Source organism: Tupaia chinensis, unplaced genomic scaffold, assembly GCF_000334495.1.
Source record: "Tupaia chinensis unplaced genomic scaffold, TupChi_1.0 Scaffold000622_1, whole genome shotgun sequence".
NCBI classification, from domain to species: Eukaryota; Metazoa; Chordata; class Mammalia; order Scandentia; family Tupaiidae; genus Tupaia; species Tupaia belangeri.
The window spans coordinates 9,276,879-9,303,391 of record NW_006160142.1 but is presented as its reverse complement, the minus strand read 5'-3'; positions in this window follow the sequence as shown (position 1 = coordinate 9,303,391).

The window sequence follows — 26,513 nt, the reverse complement described above, 5'->3', positions numbered from 1 at the left end:
TGCTTCTAACATCCTTCTTGTTGGTTGAGGCAGAAAAGCACATTCTCTTAACTAAATGAAAGCTTCTCTGAGTTGATTTCTGACTTCTATGAAAATATATATTGGAAGTTTCAGGAAGAAAGCAGGGTCGAAGTAACAGATAAGATGAATCTGAATCAGAGGTTATGAAAGACAAACAAATAATACAAATGTTATAATAAGGTGTTAAGTTTAGGATTTACCTTTTCTGCAAATCTCAATTTTGTCAGCTTACTTCCTAGAGTACTTATTTAATGCTTATCCAGGTATTACCTACTGAATAATTAGAGTTGTGAGCAAAAACTTCCACCACTTTCTAGTAGAACAGTAATTAAGTAGCCTCTTATCAGATAGTGTCTAAGAGAAACAAGAATAGTTAATAGCAGATCCTCTGACAGAACTGGGTTCAAGTCCACACTCTTTCCAGAAGTGTAATTGGGACTGGATTTAATTTAATTTAATATAGTTAAGTATCTCTATTCTGAAAATCCACAATGCTCTGAAGTCTAAAACTTTTTGACCATCAATATGCCATCACAAGTGGAAAATTCTATACCTAATCTTATGTGATGGGTGAAAGTGCTATCTATACATTACAAAAATGTTGCATAAAATTACCTTCAGACTATGTAAATAGGGAGTATATAAAATATGAGTAAATTTTGTGTTTGGACTTTAATCCCATTCAAGATATCTCATTTTATATATGTAAACACTCTAAAATCTAAAAAACAATATGAAATCCAAAAGCTGAACTGTTTCATCCTAGGCATTTTACAAGGGTTACTCAACCTTTATGTATACTCATTAAACAGGGGCCCCCCCCCCGTGGGGAATGGTCATGCTGCAATCCCTTCTCTTTCATTTCTCCCTCCTTTTGGGGTTTAGGGCATGCTTACACATGTGCCTGGCATGTTTCTCAAGCTGCTGGGTCTGGGACTTGAACCGTGAAGTCAGCCATGGAAGATCTTAACTGCCACAACATGAGTTGGATCAGATAATATTATTGATCAATCCAAGAGTATAGATTTGGATGGACCAAACCTACTTTGCCACCCATATTTGTAAATTAAATTCTATTATAATTCAGCTATGGTTATTTGTGTGCATATCTTAGAGGACTGCTTTCACATTACAAGAGCAGAATTAAATAGCTGTAAGCATCTACATGGCCCACAAAGCCAAAACTATTATCTTTCGGCCCTTTACATAAAAGCTTCCAAACCTTATCAAAGATTGTATTTTATTAATCTTATAATCCTGCTGTTTCTCTTGAATGAGGTAATTTTTTGGAAGATAAAGAAAATATAGTTTCATCTGGTAGAAGGAAAATGCAATCTTGAAAGCTGTAGCTTGAATTCTCTTGACATTTCTATCACTTCTTTCTCTGTGTACTTTAGAATGTCATCTCGCTGCTCTGGCCCTTGGTAGTCCTGGTCCTTTATTGGAGAGAAGTAGTCTGTATGATTTCTAAGGTCCTTCTCTCCTCTTTCCTTTCTTCCTTCCTTATTTGTTTATCCTTCAAATTGTTTTTTGTTATATTCCTTGGATGTAGTTTTTTCTAATGACTCCAACCTTAAATGCCTTCTTCCTCTGCACGTCATAGCATTGGAACATAATCATCTATTGTATTATTTTTTGTGTCATTTATACTTTACTGTTATTTGTTCCTATTTATTATTTTAAATTATAAACTCCTTGAAAAGAGGAACTATCTATTCTTCTTCTTCATATCATGACACAGTTGTGTTTGAAGTAGACACTAAGTCATTTTTGTTTGTTTCCGATCGTATATAACTTGAAGGACTCGTCCCTAAAAGGACCTGGATCCAATGTTCTTTGCATTTACACAGAAGCAATGAGGTTTTATTAGGAAAAGTTACTAGAGTTGAGACAGATTTACTGGGATAGAAACAGGAAGAGACTGACCTAGATATTAGTCCTAAGAAGAGGCATTAGAGAATTCAGTGAATTTGTTATCCTGTCTGAGTAAGGAAGAATTGCAGTGATAGTTGTAGGAGATGATAGATCTGTGTTGTAGATCTAACATTTATATCCCTTATCCAGACCAAAATATATAATTTTTATTATATGGGGTAAAATTGGAAATACTAGAGGATACTTTGCATATTATAGTGTATAATGAAGACCCATTTCCTTATCATGGGACTATTTGCTGTGGTGGTTAATATTTATCTATTCCTAACAATGTACTTCAGAATTCATTAGAAAAAATACAAAAGACATAGCCCCTTCCTTCATCCTACTTGATGAAGCAAACATAGAAAGCCATCCCTTCCACATTCCTTTGTAATTATTTAGTGTTCAGTGATTTAATCATTGGAAGAATGATTGACTATGGTGTATCAATGAGGTTATTGTTATTACTTACTTCTCATTGACATTTGAAATAAGGAAGATGATTGTATTGTTATTGTGGTGCCTTTGTTCCCTGATATAGAGAGCCTGACAGTTTATCTAGTTGTTAGAAATAAATGTATCTTATTATGTGAAGGACTGGCTGAGGTAGTGGTATGCAAAAGTGGTAGTTATTAGAACTAGATCCAACATCAAAAGATAGACTCATTTAATAGGAGGGTTTGAAACAACATTATAGGACTTTCATCTTGGTTGGTCCACAGGGCACCCATTAAGGTAACAGAAACTATCCATTATATATGGGAATATATATCCATGTACCATGTGGATATATTCGTTTAATATATTCAGTTATAAAAAGAGAGAGACACTTCATACCATTGGGTAATTAATTTTTATTTTTTTAAATTTAATTATTCATTTATTATTTATGATTTTTGCTATAGGGCACATGTGCTCACTGGAGAAAGACAGAGAGAGGAAAAATGAAAGATTATCCCATGGTGGGGATGGCCATGCCGCAATCCTTTCTTCTCCATTCTTCTCTTAGGAGTTTGGGCATGCATGCACACATGCATGTGATTTTTCAAGTCACCAAGTTTGGGACCCAAACTACTGTCAATCATGTGGGAATCCAATAACTTAACCACCACACCACCAGCTGGCCCCCATATTTCATTTACTTATTTATTTTTAAGGCAGTGTCTGGCCTTCTTGCTATTCTATTGCCTCAGTTTCCTCAATATCTGGGACTACAGGTGTGTATGTGTGTATGCCTGGCTTTCAATGAATAATTTCTAAATAGGATTTTCACTAGTTTTGAAAATGAAGAAGGCTACATAAAACCCTTGATCAATTTCAAGAACATCAAGCATTGGCAGCAGTTTGTGTACCTCCCTGTTTCATACCTGATAAAACAAGTTTCAAGAAGAAAAGAAATGTGTAATTCTAACAGGAGATGCTTTTGTTGATTCAGCAATGACTTGAAATACCTACCAACAAGTAATAAAGATTATACATTTTAACTTCATATATAATTGTGTTCACAAAAGATTCTACATATTGTCCAGAGCATATAGAGGAAAGTATCCCAGATCTCAGAGAGTGAGATCCCTGGGTGCATGAAATAACTTTGCATAAAAATGAACTCACAAGACCTCCCACTGTAACTACCCGTCCTCACCCAATCTGGCTATCATTCAAAAGGAATGCGAGTGGTGAGCAAGCATGTGTGTTTATTATAGCAATAGCTGTCAATTTTTTTCACTGAAATTCCCTCTTCATTGTGGTAGAGTTCCTGACTGAGACTTGATACCATTTTCTGAAGGTCCAAAGGGAGTTTTCATCTATATAAATCCTATAAATATTAAGGTACGATAGGTTTTTTGGAAAGGGTAAGGTTAAGTGCCATGTGTCATCTTTTTGTTTAGAAGACTGAAGACAATATAGAGTGAAATAAACTTGTTCTATTTACATAATGGATGAAAAAATCTTTGTCTAGAATTTAAGGATGCTAGGGTAATTGTCTAGAATTTAGGGAAGTTAGGGGTAATTGAATTAATTGAACATTCAATTAAAAATCTCATGCCAGTTAGAAAATGTCTTAGCAATTATTCAAATAAGAATCTAAGCCAGTTAATATGACATGACTGTGGTTGAATAGGACAAAGAAAACGTACGGAGAAAACAGCATCTTATGACATAATGGTCACACGTATACCAACATACTGAATTAATTTTCCATTTGACTTCTGAATATAAGAGTGGCAATTAGAATAGCAACATAAATAAATGAGTAAGTGCATCATCTATGAATAAGAGGACTGAGATAGATGGTGTTTAGGAAGTGTCAAGTAACCTTTCATACTATATAGAGAGTGAAACTCTGCCCTCAACATGAGAGAAAAAAAAAAATGTAGTGAAATTTCCTTGTCTGAATAAGATTGATGATTATCCATTCTGGGATCAGAGATCAAATTCTAGGTCATGAACGTCCAGATCAGAAGGGCATACTCCTTTTGCTTCGCCTTTTCCCACTTTTATTCTGATCATCCTTTAAAATTTCCTATCACTCCAACTCCCGTAGGGGCTAGGTGAAGCTTGGAGGAAGGAGTCCTACCCTATCTAGTCACCGCCACCCTAAATATAGTGAGGGGCACGATTGTATTTCCCAACTGTTTGTGAAACTGCCTGGGCCCTGTGTATGCTGCCAATGAAACTCAGTTTTCCACCAACCGTTCTCTAGTTGATGGAAGAACAAAATCATTGAGTCATAAAACTCATCTGGATTGCAAATCTATCTTTGAGGAAAAGTAAACTGTTGTTCTTGGATGAGCCCCAAGGACCACTGCTTAATTTCTCAGTTCATTTTCCCCTCTTAGCTTGTGTATGTATACAGGTCCCTCTATAATTTCCTTATGAAAATGTGCATTTTTTTAATACCACAAAAGCAGGAAAATATCATTTTTTGTAAATATTCTTTTAGTAGAATTGCAATCAATGTAGTCAGAGCTAACAAGCAGATGGATGTATTTGAATGCCATTATCTTGTGTACAATGATATTATCGGTTTCATGAAAAATTCAGCAGTTTGAGCTGCTTTGGTGAAGGAAAGATGGAAGTAAAAAAATAGCAAGAAAAACATGATCAGACTCCGAATCCCCGAGGGGGTCCCATTGCATCATTTAGCAGAGGATGAGCAATGCAGGAGAAGCAGGGATAGTGGGGTTGCTGTCTGTGCTCCTTATGGCATTCTTGGCTTCGGGTCCCACTCAAGCCCCACAGCTGTAGGTGGGAGCTCCTGGGCCTGCTAAAGCATCACACCGTGACATTTTTATCATCCGTCTAACAGAAGAAAATAAATTCGCTAACAGAATAGAGCTGGCAGGCTCATACTACCTTGTCACATTCCAGACATCTCCTGGTCTGGCCTGAGCCAGAGGAAACTGAAGTGTGGGCCAGAAAGCATGTGATGGACATGGAGTAGACTTAAATAGTCTGTGAGAAGAATGTGGGTTTTATGAGACATGGTCACTGATTTTTTTAAATTATTATTATTATTATTATTGAAGATTTGAGAAATGAAAACTCTTGGGCTGTGGAAAAGATGTGACCTCCGTCTTGTTCTCTATAGACCAAGGATATATTGACATGGTCAAAATGGAGTTGAAAGCTGTGTTACATTAATTTTTTTATAATGTATATTACCAGGAAAAAGAACCCAAGCAGGTCCTGTTTTGTTGTTTTTATTTTTTTAAATTAAATTTTACTGCCTGATGATTGAAATACAAAGTTCTTAGAAACATCATCAAAGGACCAGCAGATATTGTGATGGTTGTATCACTGGACTCCCACATGCCCAACCACATGTTCAAGTCCCAGTTCTGGCAGCTTCAAACTCACGTTGGGCGCATGTGCGTGCATGCCCAAAATCCTGAGAGGAGAATGGAGGAGAAGGGATTGTGGCGTGGCCATCCTCCCAGGGGGGTGATTTGTCACTTTCTATCTCTCCGTCTCTTTGTTTCTTTTTCTCCAGTGCATTCACTCACCCTATAGCAAAATAACTCTCAAGAAAAAGAAAGCAGAAACATCACTCAAGGTGACATTTACCTATTTCTCCAAATTGGCTTTGTCTGGAAAATTATTTCTTAGTATCCCAGACTCTGGACTTTCTGATGTCCCATCTCTTCTATACAAATATATTCCAAATGTCATTATTTTAGTGAGGGTTTCCTGTGTGAGTGTTTTCTTTTTCTGAATGTCTATTGCTTATGATTTATCCTGCAGCTTCCCCAGAGCAGGCAGTGTCTTATATTATTACTTATGACATTTTGCATGTCCCCAATTGGGCTGAGAGTCACTTAAGGTTAATCTTAGTAACTCTAGCACTTAATAAGATGCTTAAAACACATTAGACCCTCAGGAAGTGAAACTTACTGGTTATACTGATAAAGAATGGCACAATCCATGTTTTCACAATTAAATTGTGTAAACCTAATAACCATGATGACATTCTTATTTACAGAGAACACAAAGTATTAATGTAGCATGATTTATCATAAGTAATTTTCCTTCATAAGAAACTTTCTAAAAATGGGAGTAGGAGAATAGCTCGGTAGAAAAATACCATGCCTTGTGAGATAGACTCCTATAAGAAGGTTCTGGTTCATGTCCAGTGACCTCCCTGAATATACCAGTCATGTACCTACCCATGATCCAGGGCTGGCTAAGGCTGAGAATGGATTTCATATATATATATAAACACACATAGATACACACACACACATAACTATAGCACAGTATATGATCATTTAAGCAGGAGTGCTCGAATCTGTTGCTTCTATTGTCGTGATACTGAGGCATGGTATGAATAAGATGTGGTCTGAGTAAAAAAGCATTTTACTAAATCTCAGAAGAGTAGTCAGGTAAGAGCATGGGCAGGGAAAACATTCATGATTGTTTCCAACACTCAGGTATTTCTAATGCATAGATTCCACAGTCTTAATATTCTCTTTGACCCCTTCTATGTATTTTTACTGTGTCTTTCTTTTTCCTTACCTTCCAAGATTTTTCTTGCCTTTTTTCATCTCATTCTATCTTCCTTCTTTTCTTCATCTCTGGTACTATTTTACTTAGTAATGATTATAAAATTTCATGGGACATAATTTTTTTTCTTAGTTTTAGTAAAATAAGATATTTTGAAAACCACTCTGGTAGGATTACATCATTTCCTTATTATCTATTATAGTAAAATGATAGCATCTTTATGTGTCTATATATTTTATTAATGATAATATTAACATGGATTTTTTCATTCTAATATTAATAATTTGAATAAAGTATGTTTTAATGTTTTACCTCTAAACGAGGTATCAGGAGACGTAATGAAACTAAAGATTCCTCTTCATGATGAAAAATGTGGTCATTTCTATTAAAAAATCCTGTATTATGAGAAAAAACATAAGGCTAAAATGTATATATTTTATAGAGATGTCTTTTACAATTTGTTAGTGGACAAGAGTACTGTATTTAAACCCATGTAAAAATCTAACAGAAATTATAGGGAAAAATAGCTCAAAATATATTTTTTCAAGATACTATGTACTGAATTTATGTAAAATTCTGGCAAATGGAAAGCATCAGAAAATAAAAGATTAACAAATCACTTTCAACTACGTTAATCAATGGATTCTTTTATAAAGAAAACACATTTGTTTCTTTCATTTGATACAGACAATTCGAGTATAGTAACAGTTATTTATGAGCAGATGTAAAAAATAAGATGTTAATCTTTTTTTTTGACTGACTTCAAAGTGTGTAAGGACTGTGTCTTTAAATTTGGCCTGGTGCATTAGATAGGGCATAGAGTATAGATGTCCATAAAATAGTTTTGATCAGTATGGGAAAAAATCTCCTGATATTAATGAGATTTATGTTGAGAAAGAACTCTGGCTAGTTGTTGGGATGACAATAGATGACACCTGAGAATAAGATCTATAAAAACATGCCATCGTGTTTCTTGATGCAAATTTTAAAAACATGTCCTCTTGTGGTCAGCACGACTGTTAGTGAGACTGATATTCTCATTGTTCTGCCTGAGAAGACAAGATCTGTATTACATGTTTTGTTCTACCCTATTCTTCTAGTTCAGGAGTTGGGGGACTGAGCTTTCTAAATATCCTTTCAAGGGATATGAGCTTTAAAAATAAAGATGGACTGCTTGCTTGCTTTCCTGTGAAATGTTTTGCACTCTGAAATAATGTAGAGTATCTTTAGACCTTGAATCAAGAACATTTATGTAAGTGTGTTATTTTAAATTCTCTATTACTGTATAATAAATTGAGGAGACTACATTGGTACTAACTTGCCATTCATTTAGCTCTCTAAATGACAGCTTTCACTCCAAAGACTTGAAAGCATTGTTATTCTGCCTATCCCCATCATTATGAACAAATTAAAATTCAAGATCGAAATATTGTTATCAGTTGAGAAAGCTGCCAGCTCTTTAAGAAGAGCCTATCTTTCATGATAAAGTCAGATTTTATTCTTTCAAGCAAAAAACTGAGGCTCTATCTTCCCAATTTGGTCTGATTTCACTGTTTTCCTTGAAGGTTAGAAAGGAAGTTATGGGATTAAAAAAAATATTTAATCTAAGTTGTAAAGGAGCTTGGAACCACACCACAAGCATCATAATTAACTTTAATAATTATAAATGTAAATGCAGACAAGCCACAAGGTTTTAATGGTGTGCCACATGCTTCTGCTAATTATTTTAGAGTTTGGACACATTCAGTGCCAGCTAATTATAAACCCTGCTATGGAAATCATCTGTTTATATTAGACTTATTGATCTCTAGTGTTTAAGCAATATGAAAAGGGAAATCTACAATGCTGGACCATCTGCTTTGTATTCCTAATTGCTTTTAAGGAATCAAATATATAAATAGTCAGCTTTTTATGTATTGGGCTTCAAACTCTTTCAAGAAACATATTTTGCAAACCCAAGTGCATTTAAAAAAGCCTGTTAAGAGTGTTGCTTCCCTGGCTGTTGTCAGATACCCCACATCTCCTGCCCACATCTTGCTCTCCTCTGCCCTTTCTGCAGATCTCCAAAGCACGCTCTCTTCTCCCAGATCACACAAAATGAAACTTGCCACGTTCATGCTCTTTTACTTATCTTTTCTTTTTCTTCCTAAGAGCAAGTCTTCTTCCCACCCATACCCCCTTCTAACCATGAATATTTACTGGTGTATTCACTGGCTGCAGGGAAGATGGCAAGGAATAATTTCCAGGGAGATGGGTCCCTCTTGTGGGAAATATTTAACTTTATGACACATTAAATCTGCTGACCCGTAGGTGGATACCTGGTCTCATCAGTTACAGGCCCGGTGGGCAACTCTTAGAGCAGAGTCTTGTGACTGTACATGGAAGTTGATCTTAAAGGAAGAAAGAGTTCTCTTCTTAGAGTGAACTTGTTCACTTTAGCCATTATTACTGAAAGGAGTATTATTTTAGAGTGTTCAACTTACTGACTGAAAATATACCCTGGAAAAAGTTTCTTTCAAAAAGTCCTGTTTATCTCTTTGAGACATTTATATTGAATCATAAAATTCTTGGATTAAAACAACTCCTCATCCTAATGTTCTACCACGCCCATGATCCCACCAACAGTAATTGTTATTATATACCTATGTATGTATATATATTTTAGCTCATGTATGCTATATAATATATGATATCCATAACATATAAATGGGATATACCATGTAACAGTCTCCTTGGGTTTAGGGCTTCATTGTGGACAATGTAAAGATAGGATTAATTTATAATTTCATAGAAACATCATATAACATGAAATAAAATTTTTAGTTTGTAAGTAGTGTTTTTTTTTTTTTCTTTAATAGTGCTAAATAAAAGAATCCCAAAGAGGAAATAAAAACAAAATAAGTGCCCTTCACAGATTTTGGGAAGGATAATGGTATGTTTTATACTGCTCTAAATAAAAGAAAATTTAATGAAAATATTATCTACGGCCATCAATAATGTGTAGTCATTTGTCTTGGGTGACATGTTATATGGTGCACATATACATATTCACACACATAGCCCAAGGTTTATTAAAATAGCTAATTATGTTAAAATAGTAATAATTCTTTTCAGTAAATTCTCTGTTAAGAGATCTGTCCCTCTTATATATTCCTGACTACCCCTGAAAACAGCTGTACTCATTCTGACTTTCCTGAAGTTTTGAATGGAAGTTTTGTTACCTACCACTTAGGCCTTGTACTGTTAATTATAGTGTCTCCGGGTTTTAATCTCAGCACATGTATAATTGTAGGGCAGGTCTTCCGTATAATCTAAGTTAATTCTAATCAGAGATACAGGTTTCATTCAGCTTTGCAGTGAAAAAGAGAATATTCAAAGTCAGAAAGAAATTAGAAGCTTTTTTAAAAGGTGCTTTAAACATCTCATATTCGCCAAGCCCTCAAAGAAAGTTACAAATCAAGAGAGCACAATTGGCAGCATTATCAAAGACCTTCTGATAGTGCTACCATTTACATGGAATAATATTGTCTAATGGGCTTTTTAAAAGCAGCCATCCTTTGGATCTGACACTCCAGCATGATTATTTTCCATTCCCATTTAAGGCTCAACAATCCGGTGGTAATTATAACATCCGTTTCCATCTGGAGTTCAAGAGATTCATACGTGTGAATATGGAGAAAGAGTTGAGCATTTTTAGTTGGTAAAGTGGACATTAATTTGAAATTTGTGACATTTTCAGTTGATGTAGCCTATATAAAATGTCCTCTCCTCAGGTTTATTGCCACTAGCAGTTTGCAGTAGTTTTCTATGTAAGTTGGCTTCACGATATTGCTTTTATGAACACTAAAAATGTATAAAAAGCAAAATTATTATTATCCAAATTTTATTTTCTGTAAACTGAGGTAATTGCAGAGCTGCTGTTTGCCCATTTCTTATTAATGTCATTAAATAGAACTTCAAATACCTTAGCATTACATTCACTCATTTCCTAACTTCCCTCAATTTGTCCCTAAGAGGTATCATTTTTATTACCAGTTGGTTTTAAAACAAAAACATCTAAGACCCAACAGTGCTTAAAACATAGTAGGGCTTCAAAAATTTTAAAGTGCTATTGGATGAATGGTTTTAACAAATAGTTAAAGACTTCATTAGCATTTAAGTCACTTGTTCAAAAGTGAAGAATTATTAGGTTGAGCATTTTTAAAGGTTAAAAATCCCACTGGTAATTAGAGATTTCATGTGGTTATACTTTACTGTCCAATACGATAACTTTTCTTCATGAATCTTCTTAGTAAATGAGAATATTTTTATTTTTTAAAGCATGAAATCAACTTTTTAATTTTTTAACCTTAACTATAGTAATACAACAAAGAAAACCAAAAGTGGTAAAGTAAATTTAAATAAAAAATATAGAGGACCAGCAGATAGCGTAATGGTTATGTCACTGGATTCCCATTTAGTCGACTTCAGTTCAAGTCCCAGACATGGTGTGTTAAAACTCATGTCAGGCACGTGTGCATGCATGCCCAAAATCCTGACTGGAGATTGGAGGAGAGGAGATTGCAGTGTGGCCATACCCCGGAGGGTGATTTTTCACTTTCTGTCTCTTTGTCTTTCTCTGTCTTTCTGGTGAGCATACATACCCTATAGCAAAAATCTCTCTCTAGGGACCAGCTGTGTCGCTGAACTCCCATGTAGTCAACTGTGGTTCAAGTCTTGGACTCAGTGGCTTAAACTCAAGCCAGGCATGTGTGCATGTGTGCCCAAGATCCTGAGAGGAGAATGGAGGAGAAGGGATTGCGATATGGCCATCCTCCCTGGGGGGTGATTTCTCGCTTTCTGTCTCTCTCTGTCTGGCAAGCACACACGCCCTATAGCAAAAACCTCTGCAAAAGAAAATTATATCTATATCTATATCTATCTATCTATCTACACACACACACACACACACACACACACACACACATATATATATAGAGAGAGAGAGAGAGAGAGAAAGAGAGAGAGAGAATGAATGAGTGCCCACTCTGTGGTGTGGTGGTTAAGGGAGCTGGATCCTATATGGCCGACCACAAGTGGTTTGAGTCCTAGACCTAGCTTTGAAAAACACACAGGGGGTATGTCCATGCATGGCCAAAATACCAAAAGGAGGGAGAGATAGAAGAGGAAGAATTGCAGTGTGACCATTCACCATTGGGGTCCTCTCCTTTTCCCTCTCCCATAGTCCTCTCCCTTTCTCTTTGTCTGTCTCTGATGAGTGCCTATGCCCTCTAGCAAAAAAAGAAAGAAAAAAAAGGATGAAAGAGAGAGACAGAGGGGAAGAAAGAAAGGAAGGAACAAGAAAGAGAGAAAGAAAAAGGAAAAAAGGAAAGAAAAATATGACTAAATACAACTTTTGTTGATCGTGTCTATTTTATCAACCTTGAAATGAGAAGTTTTACATGTGCTCCTATGAAGTTTCTACTGTGACCACTATTGACCTAATTACTCTATAGATTATTACATACTTTAGGTGAGAATGTGATATCAAAGTCATTTTTCTTTTGGGTAAGTTACATCAGGGCTATATGAGATTTACCTCTACTAGAAAATCTCATCGTAAGGGTCAAGTTGGGTTGTGTTGGTTCAACCTGTTAAGTCTAAATCTTATAGGATTTTTTTTTTTTTTACATCTTTGGGATTGTTTGTAGTCTTTCTAAATTTATAGGGAAAAAATTTGGTGGGTTAATGGTGAGATCTGTAACCTTTTCTAAGTAGGCATTTAAACAGGAGGAATGTACTGTGATGAAGTTATTTCCAATAGCGGTTTAAATTTCTTGTGTCATGTTTCTGAATTTTATAGCTATCAATGGACACATAGATTCATATAAGGCATTTAAAAATGTACTTTATGCCATAGGATGTGTGCACTCGCCAGAGACAGGGAGAGGGAGAAAGCACTCCCCGATGGGGCATGATCACACCACAATCACTTTTCCTTCACTTCGTCATCCTGTTATGATTTGGGGCATGTGTGCACATGATATATTTTTTCAAGCCACTGTGACTGGGGTTCAAACCACAGTTGGTCATATGGCAGCCAGCTGCCTTAACCACTAGGCTTACATACTTCCTATCCTAACTTCAAAATGGTCATGCCTAGGGATGGGGGGATTTGGATTCACTAGCTCCCTCTAACATATGTCCCCATTAATTCACACTTTGAATAACTTCTACTTTCTCACACATTCTAAATTTTAGATAATGATTTTCTGAATACTAGCCACCAGAAAGTGGATAAATATATTAGAATATTAAATTTGAAAATCATTTTATTCTTATCTCATTTTTCTCTACAGATCACATTTACGAATTGTCCTTTATTCTTCATTTCTGTAGCTATATGTTTTAACTTTAACTCCTATTAGCATTATTAATATTACTAACTTCAATTTTTAGAGTGAAAACCATTGGGGAAAAAATGGAAACTCAATAAATTTCCTTCAATGAATACCGAATCTCCATAGTGTGAGAATCCAATCAATCCTTAGTGAGGCCATGGTGTCCTCCAAATATACATAACATAGGATAAGATAATTGAATTTGGTCTCCGGGGTTCCAAGAATAACACAACCTGGGAATATGTAGTGTCCTCAGAAGATCAGGACAAGATAGCTGCCACTCGTATAATTCATATCATTCTCATTTTTCAAACCCTTTCCAAACTTTTGTGTTAGAATCCCAGAAACAGTACTCTTTAGGTAGTGAAACACATATACCTTCCTCCTTTATTTTTATTTTTAAAAATAGGCATAATAAGGAAAGGGCGGTTGTGCCATTTTACGTTATTTCTTTTATATTACAATGGGAGCTCCCAAACTAAATTTTGAGTTCCAGGCAAACACATTGTGAAACAGTCAAGATAATAAACTCCTCTAGGTTCAGAGGAACTTGGACTGACCTCTACCCGTAGTGGGGCTTCTGAGGAGCTATATAATTAGGGTCCTGAGATAAAAACAAAAAGAAAAACAAAACAAAAAAAGAAACTACGCAATTCGCATTAGCATTTAGCTCTTTGCAGAAGTTTAATTGAGGGGGGGAACAAATGGGAATGTTTTAGAGTCGTAAAGTGCGGGCTAGAAACTAAACTTTCATCTTCTTTGATTACTTGATGGAAAGAGTTAAAATTCTCTATGTAGATCACTGAAATTTTATTATATAAGATGACCTTAGGAACTGTCATCTCCCTTGAATTTATACAAAGAATTCAAAGTAAAGGTTTTCTAGGTTACACTTCTTTTTTCAACCCTTTGTCCTGTCAGCTCAGTCCTTGATATCTTCATCTGCCGACATGCCCAGATGTGCAGTGAATGTTGATTTGAGCTGGCCCCTCAACCCCTCCCTGCTGGTGTCATTAAAACCAGGGAGGCAGCGGCTCCCCTGGCATCTTTGGCACGGCTTGGCTTTACACTGCGGACTAAATTATTGATGAAGAGCACTTCTGTCGCAGTGTGTTTTACCCACCTTTAAATGAAACAGTGCGGATTGAGCTGTCACTGCCTCCTCACTCCCTGCAACTTCTACATGACATTTATGATGTGGTTCAGATTGCACCGAAGCAATTAATTTCCAGTAGAGTCTGCACTCAGAATGAAGATCCCTGACAATTACCGAGGGCTGGTTTCTCAATGAGCACATGACACACTCATCAATACTGTACACAAAAGGAAAACATCAAAATATATGTAAAGGGGTCTCTGGGATTTGTGATCCTTTCCTCCTCTTCAAATCGAGTTCTGAATTCCAAGAGTTTGCATCTGTATTGTGCATTTGATTCTCTTCTGATTCTTTTCTGAAAGGATGAGTAGGCTCACCTTCTCCTCACATATTTTACAGATACCTGCCAAAATTTTTATAAAATTTTGTTGGCTATAATATACTTTTATTCTAGTTGAAGCTTCCATCTGTTTGTTTTTGCCAGTAAAGTATTTTTTAATATCTGGTATTCAGTTTTTGAAGTGACTCTATAGCCCTGGTTTATTTTTTAATTCAACCAACGATTGAAATAAGCAGTACACACACACACACCCCAGACTCTGCATAAATGTATATGTATACTTAATTATATTTATGTACATTCAAGTACATATATATGATCTATGTAAGTGTATTTTACAAAGAGCATGATAAATACCTTTGAAATATGTAAAATTTAATATTTAATCAATTGTTATAAAATATTTTTGTCTGTTTTTTTTAATTGTAAAATGTTACCAATTCAGATTTAGAGAAGAATGGTCTTCATTATACAATCTTTTAAAAGACATGCAGTTTTAGTAGTTTTGAGAATCTAAGATAACATCAATGTAAGTCATTCCTATTATTTTTAACATTATTGAAAGGATTTTAATGAATAGATTTAAAATATTTGTAATTTGCCTACCTATCCTATAAGAATTCTATATAAATTATTCTCTTAAATATTTCTCCTGTCCTCTTGTTCGCAATGTTGATTTCTATGGTCAACTTTTCTTTCATAGGCAGACTTCAGTTTTGCCAAAACTGCCTCATGCTCAGCAAGAATGTATTCTGAATTAATGAGTTTTTAATTTTCAATTTGATTCTCATTTAAATATTACTGCTTCAGAGCCAATGGTTAAAAAGCAACATGCAACATGGTGTCACTGTGCACTGAGGTGCTTCTGGGAAGCAGCTGCATCTTTGTCTTTATTGCAAAGGCATATCATATAGGAGTCATTAAGGGGTGGTGAGTTCCAGTGGTAAATTCAGTAGGGTCCAGAAAATAGCTTGCATGCAGGGAGACTGTAATTTGACAGGATATATAGTGTATCAATCAGATAATCGAAGAATCTGGATGACCCCAAGAAACATTACCACAACTTATAAACGTCCAACAGTGGGTTAAAAGGCACTTTATATGCCATTATACCTTCTCTTGTGCCTCCCAACTTCAGTATACATACACTCCTAATATTTAATGACCAACAGATGGGAGAACACTTGAAGTTCTTGCCAGTTTCAAATCTGGTGTTTTCCAGCCCTGCTGAAATCAAGATACATAGAAGATGAAATATCTCTTCATAGTATTTAGGACTTGATCCCCTTATTTTTTATCTTTGAGACTATTTATTGTGCTGAATTATTCTTTCTGTACTTCACAAAATGATGATTCAATAAGGTAGATTATGGGAAATAAATCCCGTTTTAGCATTATCTGCTTTTGCCTCAAATAATTTATACATTTCAGAGGGAAAAAAGTCTCTTTTTGTCCCATTATACACACCAAAGATATAAATTTCCATAAAAATGCAAAAAACTAAAAAAAAACTACATTGTTTTAGATCAAGATGTCTTGGGCATACTTGTGCATGTACTTGTGCACACACATACACAGAATAGTTGATTATGGTAATACTATTTGGGAATATTGTTGAGTAAATTGTACCTTTACCAACCTAGGAGGTAAATGAGAAGTCTTAAGGACATTGGAAAATAAAATTCTAATTATGATGTATCTAGAAAATGATAATTTTGTTTAAGGAGTTAACTTATTTCCTATCCACCACACATTATCTTTTTGACTATTCACAATGACTTTTTGAGGTATTCTTGTCATTCTTATTTGACAGGTGGGGAAATTAAGGCTTGGAGAAGTTAAATAATTTGTCCAAGGCCAAAGGACCAGTTGGTGGCAGAGTCACTAGTCTATCCTATGCCTTCCTGTAGGAAACTCCATACTTTACTTGTTCACTACAGTAGATGCTTTGCATTTCTTTTAAGGTTCACTTAAGCACGTTATTATGGTGGGTATACCTCAATATTTGTTTTATATTATCCTTAATTTCTAAAATTATTGATTTGTATTTATGCAGATAATAATGGTTATTTTTTTTTTTAATGGTTCAGCCACTGATTCTGTTTTGTTTCTATGGTTTGAGTCTGAGACTTTTCTTTGCCTTGTGTAATACATACCGTAAAGACCATTTGCCTACCATCAATGCATAGATAAAAACATGACCCATTGAATCTTATAAAACTTTAGAGTTTATGCTTCAAAATGTTAAGAGTTCATTTATGTAAAAGAAACGAAAATCAAAAGCTATAAGCATAGATTGTATGATTAATTATATAAATAACATATACAAAAATCACATTGGTATTTAATAGTCAATCAAACTTTTTATTTTTTCTTTCCACGGTGTAATACCACAACCTCAATAAGTCATGGACCTGAAGATTTTCCTTATTTCCTCATTTTTTCCCCCACACATGTTGCCTAGCTTCTTTTGGATTGCTGAGTCAAGTAACTGTTCCCAGGGTCTTCTCATATGGACTTGACAAAGACTTCAGGATTTTCAAATTGTGTTTCTCATTGGCCCATGTCCATAGAATTGTGAATGGCATGTTTTCTCATTGAATTGAAGTTGTTAATACAGAGACTAAGTTTATGTATTCACTTTTGCAGTCTGAAAATCTGGATGCATTAAGAAATGTAGTACCAGGGAGCATGGCGCCTCTTGGATAAAGCAGTATAATATGGTAGAATGAGATAGAGTCTGAGTTTAAAGACCTCAAGTCCACATCAAAGATATTCTTTCTACTTAATTGATCTATAATCCTGAACATGTCAGATAGCATTTGAAGCTTTTCACCATCTATAAAATGGGGAAAATTTCATTGACATTACTACTCTTTAGTTATTAGAGTTTCAAAAGGAAGTAATATATGTGAAAACTATTTTCAAAGGTAAATTCCTAGGTGAATATTTGACTATTTAAAAATAACCAGGGCATTATTACTAGAACTCTTCACATATGGTGTACCTAATACATTAGTCTATAATTTTGAGCTCAAATAAGGAGAAGGCATACCACTTAGGACAATGCTTAGCTTCATAACAGAAAATCCAAATTGTATGGACTCAGACGAAATATAATTTATATGAAAAAAGAAACAGAGGTGTTGGGCCAAAGAGTACACGATGTCTCTATCCTGTATTCAGTGACCCAGGTGACTTCTTTCTGTTCTCCCATCTTTAGTTCATGCGTTTGATCTTCATTGCCACCTTATAGCCTAAATAAAGTTCACTATTAGAAATCTTGTCACTACATGTATAATTTAGGCAGAAAACAGGAGGTAAAAGAAAAAGGGCCAAAGAGAGAAAAAAAAAAAAAAAAAAAAGAAGACTGGAGAGAAGGGCAAAAGCATACTTTGTAAAGTCTTCCTAGAATACCACACTATAGTTGCTACCAGTAGTTCCTTGTGATGCTAGGAAATGTTTTGCTTGTTTGATAGTTTCTGAGTTGGGCAAATTACTTGAATTCTTTTGGTAAAAGGAAAGATCATGAATATTGTGTAGATATCCAGCGCCCTGTGTCATGAGACTGTAGGTGATTTGGATTCTCTTCTTAATACACTATGAAGACAACCATTCAAGGACTGTAGTTATAATATTTTACATTATAGTGGTGATTTTTTTTTAAAAGTTCACAGTTTAAACCTATTTAATAACCTTATCCTTAACTTACATTATTTATTTATTTATTTTAGTTCTCTATAGGGTGTATGCACTTGCCAGAGAGAGAGAGAGAGAGCAGATCCTTCCCTTCCACTCTCTTGAGATTTTGGACACATATACACAGTGACCTGTGTGTTTTTTAAGCCGACAGGTCCGGGACTCAAACCGTGTAGTCAGCCATGTGGGATTCAGCACCTTAACCACCACACCACTTGGCTGGCTCCCTGAACATTTCCAAATTGCATTTTTTTGTTACTATTTATAAATTTACTCAGAATAGTTTATTTAGAAAAATTATGTATTTATTTTTATTATGTTACTTTGACTGATTTACAACTGTGTTTGAGTTAGAATAATAAACATGTGCTATGGAATAAAAATCACCCCTTCTTCAGTTTTCAGAAAATGATGTGGATTTTTAAGAATATTTTTTATAATAGGATATTGGGACATTTTAGATTCTTTCATCATTTAAAGGGCTTAGTGTTCTAGTAACTTTATCTGAAGTTAAAATAATTAATTTTCTTAAAATGATTTGAGAAACCTTTAGAAACAGGTAAATGAGTTAACACATGCAAAACAACACTTAGCATTAATGTAATTTCTCTAAAGAAATACTTTTGTGCTGCATTAATATTAGTGTTAAAATGAGTTTCAATAATAAATATCAAAATACTTTTTAAAAAAGAAAAGATAAAAAAGATGTAGAAAAATATTCTCTTTCTTTTAGATTGAAAAACATATTTTTATTTTTATGATAGAAAAATATTAATTGAGGAACCAGCAGTTAGCGTAATGGCTATGTCGCTTAACTCCCATGTAGCCGACCACGGTTCGAATCCCAGACCCAGTGGCTTAAAACTCACGCCGGGCGCGTGCGCGTGCATGCCCAAGGTCCCGAGAGGAGAATGGAGGAGAAGGTATTGCGGTGTGGCTATTCCCCCTCGGGTGTGATTTTTTGCTTTCTATCTCTCTGTCTCTGTCTTTCTGGTGAGCGCATGTGCCCTATAGCAAAAACCTCTCCAAAAAAAAAAGAAAAATATTAATTGATCTAGAGCTTATTTAACAATTAAATTAAAAAAAAGATAATATCCAAATACATTTCTCTATATCCCATTGCCCAGATTTTGAAAATTAAATGTGCTTATTACTTAGAGATATAATTATGCGAATGCAGACTGTAACTCTCGTAGGGTATGTAATGAATCTGGACTATGATGTTTGATTGTCCAATTTGCGAAACCCTCATGGAGTGAATAAAAGTCTTGAATCCAGGCCAGGAGGTGGCATGGAGGTTAAGACACTGGATCTCACATGGCTGGCTGTGCAGTTTGAGTCCTAGACCCTGTGGCTTGAAAATCACTCTTGGCACGCGTGTATGTGTGCCCAAATCTCAAAAGAATAGAAGAGAAGGGGTTGTGATGTGGCCATCCCCCTGGGAGTAATTACTTACTTTCCTTGTCTCTGTCTCTCATGGCAAGCACACACACCCTATAGCAATAACTAAAACAAAACAACAAAACAAAACAACAAAACCTTTGAGTCTGAGCAGGCAAATGACATTTTTCAGAAAATATACTTTAAGGTCAGCAGCTCCTTGTTTTCAAGGAATTGAAGGTATGAACACGTGTCTAAAGTGTAGTCATTGTGTGCTTCTGCCTAAGCTTTTGAATCTGGGTCATGATATAGACACTGGGCCTGTTATGACTGGCCATGGAGTTGCCTTTTCCCATTATCAACCATGGTTCCTATATATTATACTTTCCTAGTCATGTCTCCAGTTTTTCCATCAAGTCCATGAGCCTTCACATATCCTTCCAATAAATTCATTTGCTGTTTTAAATTACCCAAAGCTGGCTTCTGTGACTTACAGAGGAACCTTGATTAGTTCAATGTCCATCAAATAATTGAGAAAAAGAAATACTAGAAACATATAAAACATGAGAAATGAGGGCTTCTTTTTGGGTGGACATTATAATTCAGTGAAGTTATCATTCATTTGGTTGTAATTCAGGAAAATGTCAGAAGTTACAACACTATATGTTACTTCTCCTTATTTTTTTTTTTAAATCATACTTTTCTGATGCCCCTTTAGTTTTTAAATTTGCTATTGGACACATGCACTCAAGAGAGAGAGAGAGAGAGAGAGAGAGAGAGAGAGGAAGGGAGGGGAGAGGAGGGGAGGAGAGGAGAAGAGAGGAGAGGAAGAAAGAGAGAAGAAAAGTGAGAAAGCAAGTTGCAGGTCAGGGCTTGAACCATGGCCATCCAGTGCTTTCACCACCACACCACCTACTGGCCCCCTATTCCTTATTTTTTATGATCACATTTTTAGCAAGGAGAACCCATAGTTTGGAAGTTACTTTTTTACTGAATTGTTTTGCAAATTAAATGTCAATTTTTCTGGTATTTTCAAGTGAATCCAAAGGATTTATTTGTTTTATAAATATTAGTGAAAAAAATGCCAAATAAACATTTCCTCTTGATTCTACTGGTCACGTGGCTAATTTTTATAATATAATTGTATGTTTTCCCATGAGATAGAGAAATGAGTTTTGGATCTGAATGTTGAACCTTCTTTTAATGACAGATTTTTCCGGTCAGTCTGGAGGCATGTGCTCTCTCTGTCATTAACTGATTTTCTTTTGCTTCCTTTCTACAAGACAGCAGGGAGAGATTACTATGGAATTAATTAGTATCTGATACGGATTGAACCAAATACCTGAAGAATTCAGAGGATTATTCTTTTGTTCCTAGAAAACATAGCCAAAACCTAGAAATTTATAGATTCACTATTACACTATTTGCTTATTTGATCCCAGTTAGTATATTTAGGAAAATTAGTATTAAACTATTCTTCCATACTATACCTTAGCTACTCTGATGAGTTGGTATGAAAACAGTTGTGTGAAATATTATCTTTGAAGGTATCACTGTGCTTTCATAGTCCTCTATGGTATCTGAGTAACCAACCACAGGGGAGAAATAAGGGTCAAGTGTCATAAATACATGGCCAAAGTAGAGATTTATGACTTAGTGACTATGTAGATATAGTTGTGTTCTTGACCAAGCTGGCAATCTGTCCTTGAGTATTTCTGAGTTTCACATTAAAAACAAAACAAAACAACTTGAAAGAGAGAAAGAGACAATTATATACATGCCATTTCTAAACACTGGGGTAGTGTTCTCTGAATTCACAAAAAATGACTGTTGTATTATCTTGGGAGAGTGAGGCAGGAATTTCCATATTTTGATTTTGAGGCACTTTCAAAGCCATTTACTGTCATAATTCGTATGCCATTGGATTAAGAGGCATGTGACTCTAATATCAGTAAGAGCCTATGTAGTAGATTTGCTGATCTAAGGGATAAAGAGAAAATAGAGCAAAAAAATAAAAAATAAAAAAACAACTTAGGGCCGCATTTGTGATGAGTCTTTGTACTTCAAAGTGCAGAATGACAGGACAGAGCCTCTATTTGCTGCATCTTTGCCAGGGAGATAAATAATATATCGTATACTGATTGGCTGACTTGTCCTTGTTATAATTTTGAATTTCTTTCTGCCTTTATGCTGTTCTCAGGTCTTCTCTGATGAGGGGGAAGCTAAACATGTTTTGTCATTTCTCAGAAAGGTGATTTGATCCTGAAGAGTTAATAGCTAATAGCCAGAGGAACATTTTGTTGAGGAATGGATGCTGAGAAATGTGTTGGCAGCAGTTCTAGGCGCTGAACACACTTGCCCATTGGTACCTATCATGCAGTAGTGTTCTAAAACTCCCACTGACATTCTTCTATTGCAGTTACAGTGTTCAAGTATACAACTGCTATGGCAAAATCCCCTCCCACCATCCGTTTCACATAATCTTTTGACAGGGTTCCCATTCCAAAGAGTTCTGTTAATTAAATCCTTTGTAGAGTTTTCTACCTTGTAGCTCATGCCACCCAATTAGGTCATTGTATAGCTTTTGTGTTCAAAAAAGAAAATTTCTGAGGTATATATTGATTTCCAAACCCCTCTGTACTCTCCTTATAGTGCTGTTCTTAGAGACTGTTCGTTTTCCAAACTGTAAGAAATTATGGTAATATGGGCAACAAAGTTGAAGACCTTTGCAGTCATTCCTTGGCTGTCTCTCGTCATCCTCACATCCTTTCATCTTGTTTATCCTTTTGCTTTTACCTCTCAATGCTACATACATTCCCTCCTATGTTTTCTATTCAAACACTGTTTGCATTTAAGTTCCCTTTACCTGCCTGGAAAGGTACAGTAGGCTTTTAACCAAATTCTCTTTTCATACTGATTCCAAAGCATATTACTACTAGATTGAGCTACTTAAAACATAGGTCTGAAGTTATTGACTCATTAATTAAGACACAATTATCTACAGTCTCAGATGATACAGGTTTACCTCTCACTCCTCCCTTATGTCCTTACCCTCAAGTTTTAGGGATATTTGGTTTTCCTTAACTACTGTCCATAATCTTCTGATTTCGTGGATTTATCCATGGTTTTGCCTTCAATTAGGTTGTTTTCTCTTCATTGTTTCACTCAGAAATCCTGTCCAACTGCCAGTTCCATGTAAGTGCAGACCTCTTTCATGAACATGTCCTGGTGACCATACTTGGACGCCACCTTTACCTCCTTTGAATCCCTGTAGATTTGCTGGTAATAATCCCATACCGTCTACTCTGTCTCAGAGGAATTTGTGTACTTGTCACTCTCCTTTCTCTATAGCTCTTCAAAGGCACAAACTCTTTGTTCTTATATTTGTCTCGCCTGCATTTTCTAACTTGATGCATTTCATATTTTCGAAACTTAGATATTCATTAAATAGAATTCTTGATGATCTAGGGGGAAAAAAAAGAACATCTTTTTAAAGTGACCTGATCTAATATGAACACAAAACTCTCTGACTACTTTATTTACTTTATGAGAATAAGTTTTCCATGAGGTCTATCAAGCAAAAAATATTGGAAATAAATGAAAAATATTAAACAGCAAACTTTGTGATACCCAACTGGACCTTAGATTATATTTGTGACCAATAAACCAGACTACATCATGGTCATTATAATAATTTTGACCATTTTGATAGCAGAGGCTTCTGTATAGGCCCTTGTAAAGTAAAAACCTTTCTCATATATTATCCTCACTATCCTCATGTCTTTGGAAGAAGAGTTATTCCTATGTCTTTTCATGATCAATGCCACCATCTGTACTTTTTTTTGAAGAGGTTTTTGCTATAGGGCACATGCACTCACCAGAAAGACAGAGAGAGACAGAGAGATAGAAAGCGAGAAATCACCCCCCAGGGGGGATGGCCTCGCCGCAATCCCTTCTCCTCCATTCTCCTCTCGGGATCTTGGGCACGCACGCACACGTGCCCGGCGTGAGTTTAAGTCACCAGGTCCGGGACTCGAAGCGCGGTTGACTACGTGGGAATCCAGCGACATAACTGATGATCTAGGGGGAAAAAAAAGAACATCTTTTTAAAGTGACCTGATCTAATATGAACACAAAACTCTCTGACTACTTTATTTACTTTATGAGAATAAGTTTTCCATGAGGTCTATCAAGCAAAAAATATTGGAAATAAATGAAAAATATTAAACAGCAAACTTTGTGATACCCAACTGGACCTTAGATTATATTTGTGACCAATAAACCAGACTACATCATGGTCATTATAATAATTTTGACCATTTTGATAGCAGAGGCTTCTGTATAGGCCCTTGTAAAGTAAAAACCTTTCTCATATATTATCCTCACTATCCTCATGTCTTTGGAAGAAGAGTTATTCCTATGTCTTTTCATGATCAATGCCACCATCTGTACTTTTTTTTGAAGAGGTTTTTGCTATAGGGCACATGCACTCACCAGAAAGACAGAGAGAGACAGAGAGATAGAAAGCGAGAAATCACCCCCCAGGGGGGATGGCCTCGCCGCAATCCCTTCTCCTCCATTCTCCTCTCGGGATCTTGGGCACGCACGCACACGTGCCCGGCGTGAGTTTAAGTCACCAGGTCCGGGACTCGAAGCGCGGTTGACTACGTGGGAATCCAGCGACATAACCATTATGCTAACTGCTGGTCCCACCATCTGTACATTTTTTTAAACCTCATTTATTTCGGTCTTTTCGGGATTTAGTACCATAAAGTATTTCTCTCCTTAAGTGTCTTTAAATTCTTTCCTTTTCTTCTGATTACCTCCTTATAGAAAAAACAAACAAACAAACAAAAAATAAGTACTTAATTCTTTACATTTGAACCACCAAACTTCTTGAAAACAACATTTATCCTGGATTCCTCTATTTCTCTGCTCCCCACAAGTTCAGTATTCACTGATACTGCTATTAGAAAGCTCTCTCTCCCTTTCTCTCTCTCTTTTTGTGGTTGTTGTTATTGTTGAAGGATCTCTTTCTAGTCCAACACAAATACTTAGTGTTATTTTGAGAAAGCCACATCTTTCTAGAACCCCTTCTCTCTTTTGCAATACTACGTTCATATTATCTTTATCATGTCTTCTTTTTTTGAAGCTAGTATTTATACACTAACTCTGTTGTATTAGACACAGTGGGACTAGAAAGGTAAATTCTATCCTTATATTAAGACGTACTTTCAATGGATAGACAAGATACATATTATGCATAAATAATTATATAGAAAAATTTTACAGTTTGAAATAATTTTCATTTCAGATGAATCTAGTGCTTGGGCTAGTATTTAAGTGTCTTAACTGGGATTAATTTATTCAAAGACTCCTACTTTAAATGTATGCTTCTTAATACAATCAGTCTAATTATTTTACAATATTATTCTAAACATGGTTTTCTCTTATAAGTATTCTCAGCTGTCCTCCAGAAGTGCCATAAAATCAGATTCTTTAGTAATATCAAGCTCTTCATCCTCAGGTATCCAGAAGTGCCATAAAATCAGATTCTTTAGCAATATCAAGCTCTCCATACTCAGGTATCCTGTATAGTCATCTTGGAAAAGTTACTACTCCAAAGGCCATGAAGAATGTTCCCCCTTTCCTTCTACTATATTATCATTGTTACAGTACAAAGAAGTCTGTACGGCTCCAAATTATCCCTGCCTCTTGGTATTTCCATCTTCATCTTGAGTGTGGGCTGAATTTAGTGACTAGATTATAATGGATATTATATAGCAGAAATTATGTGATGTCAATTTTAAGATGACGTTATAAAGACTGACTTTCTCCCTTGAATGTTCTCTTTCTCTCTCGAATCTCTCCCTGAGGAAGTCAGCTGCCTTGTCATAAAGAATCCCAGTGGTAAGGTCAACATGACAAGGTACTGAGGCTAGTTGATGACCATATGAGTGATCTTGGATGTGGAAGCCTCTTGAAGGAAATGAAGTCCCATCTAATAGCTTGATTGCAATCACATTATTGTGTAAGAGACCTTGAGTTGAAGGCACTGAGCTAAATTATGCCCACATTTCTAATTTAAAGAAACTGTTAGATAATAAAATGTGTATTGCTTTAAGCCATTGAATTCTGGCATAATAGATAATTTACACATCTACTTAAAGTAACTTTCCACCCTTGTTGATCCACTAATAATACATCAACTGTAACACTAACTACCCTCTATATACTTCGACCTCCTATAAATGTTTCTTTCTTTATCTATACTCCCTTCTTTATCTATAATATTTAGTTGGTAGCCTTTGTTGTCATGTATCGCCTCCTTCATTGTTTACATGCCTAAGATGATGAATATCTTTAATGATAGGAACTTTTCCATACATGTCTATAGCTCCTAGGAAACATAAAACAATTCCTAAAATGTGGTAAGAGTTTAATGTCTATCTGTTGTGTAAATATAACGAAGTTGTGCTTGATTGATCATCAAAATAAAGATGTAGGACAATAATTGATGGATGAGAGATGATCACTTTATAGTTTTTAGTAAAGCTTTTTTTAAAAAAAATGGTAAAGGGGTGGCAGAGTCATGTTGGATGGATAAAATTACATAGACACTAAAAAGTATAGGGGATATTGTGGGATGAGGTAACATCTGGCTGGTAGGCAGCAG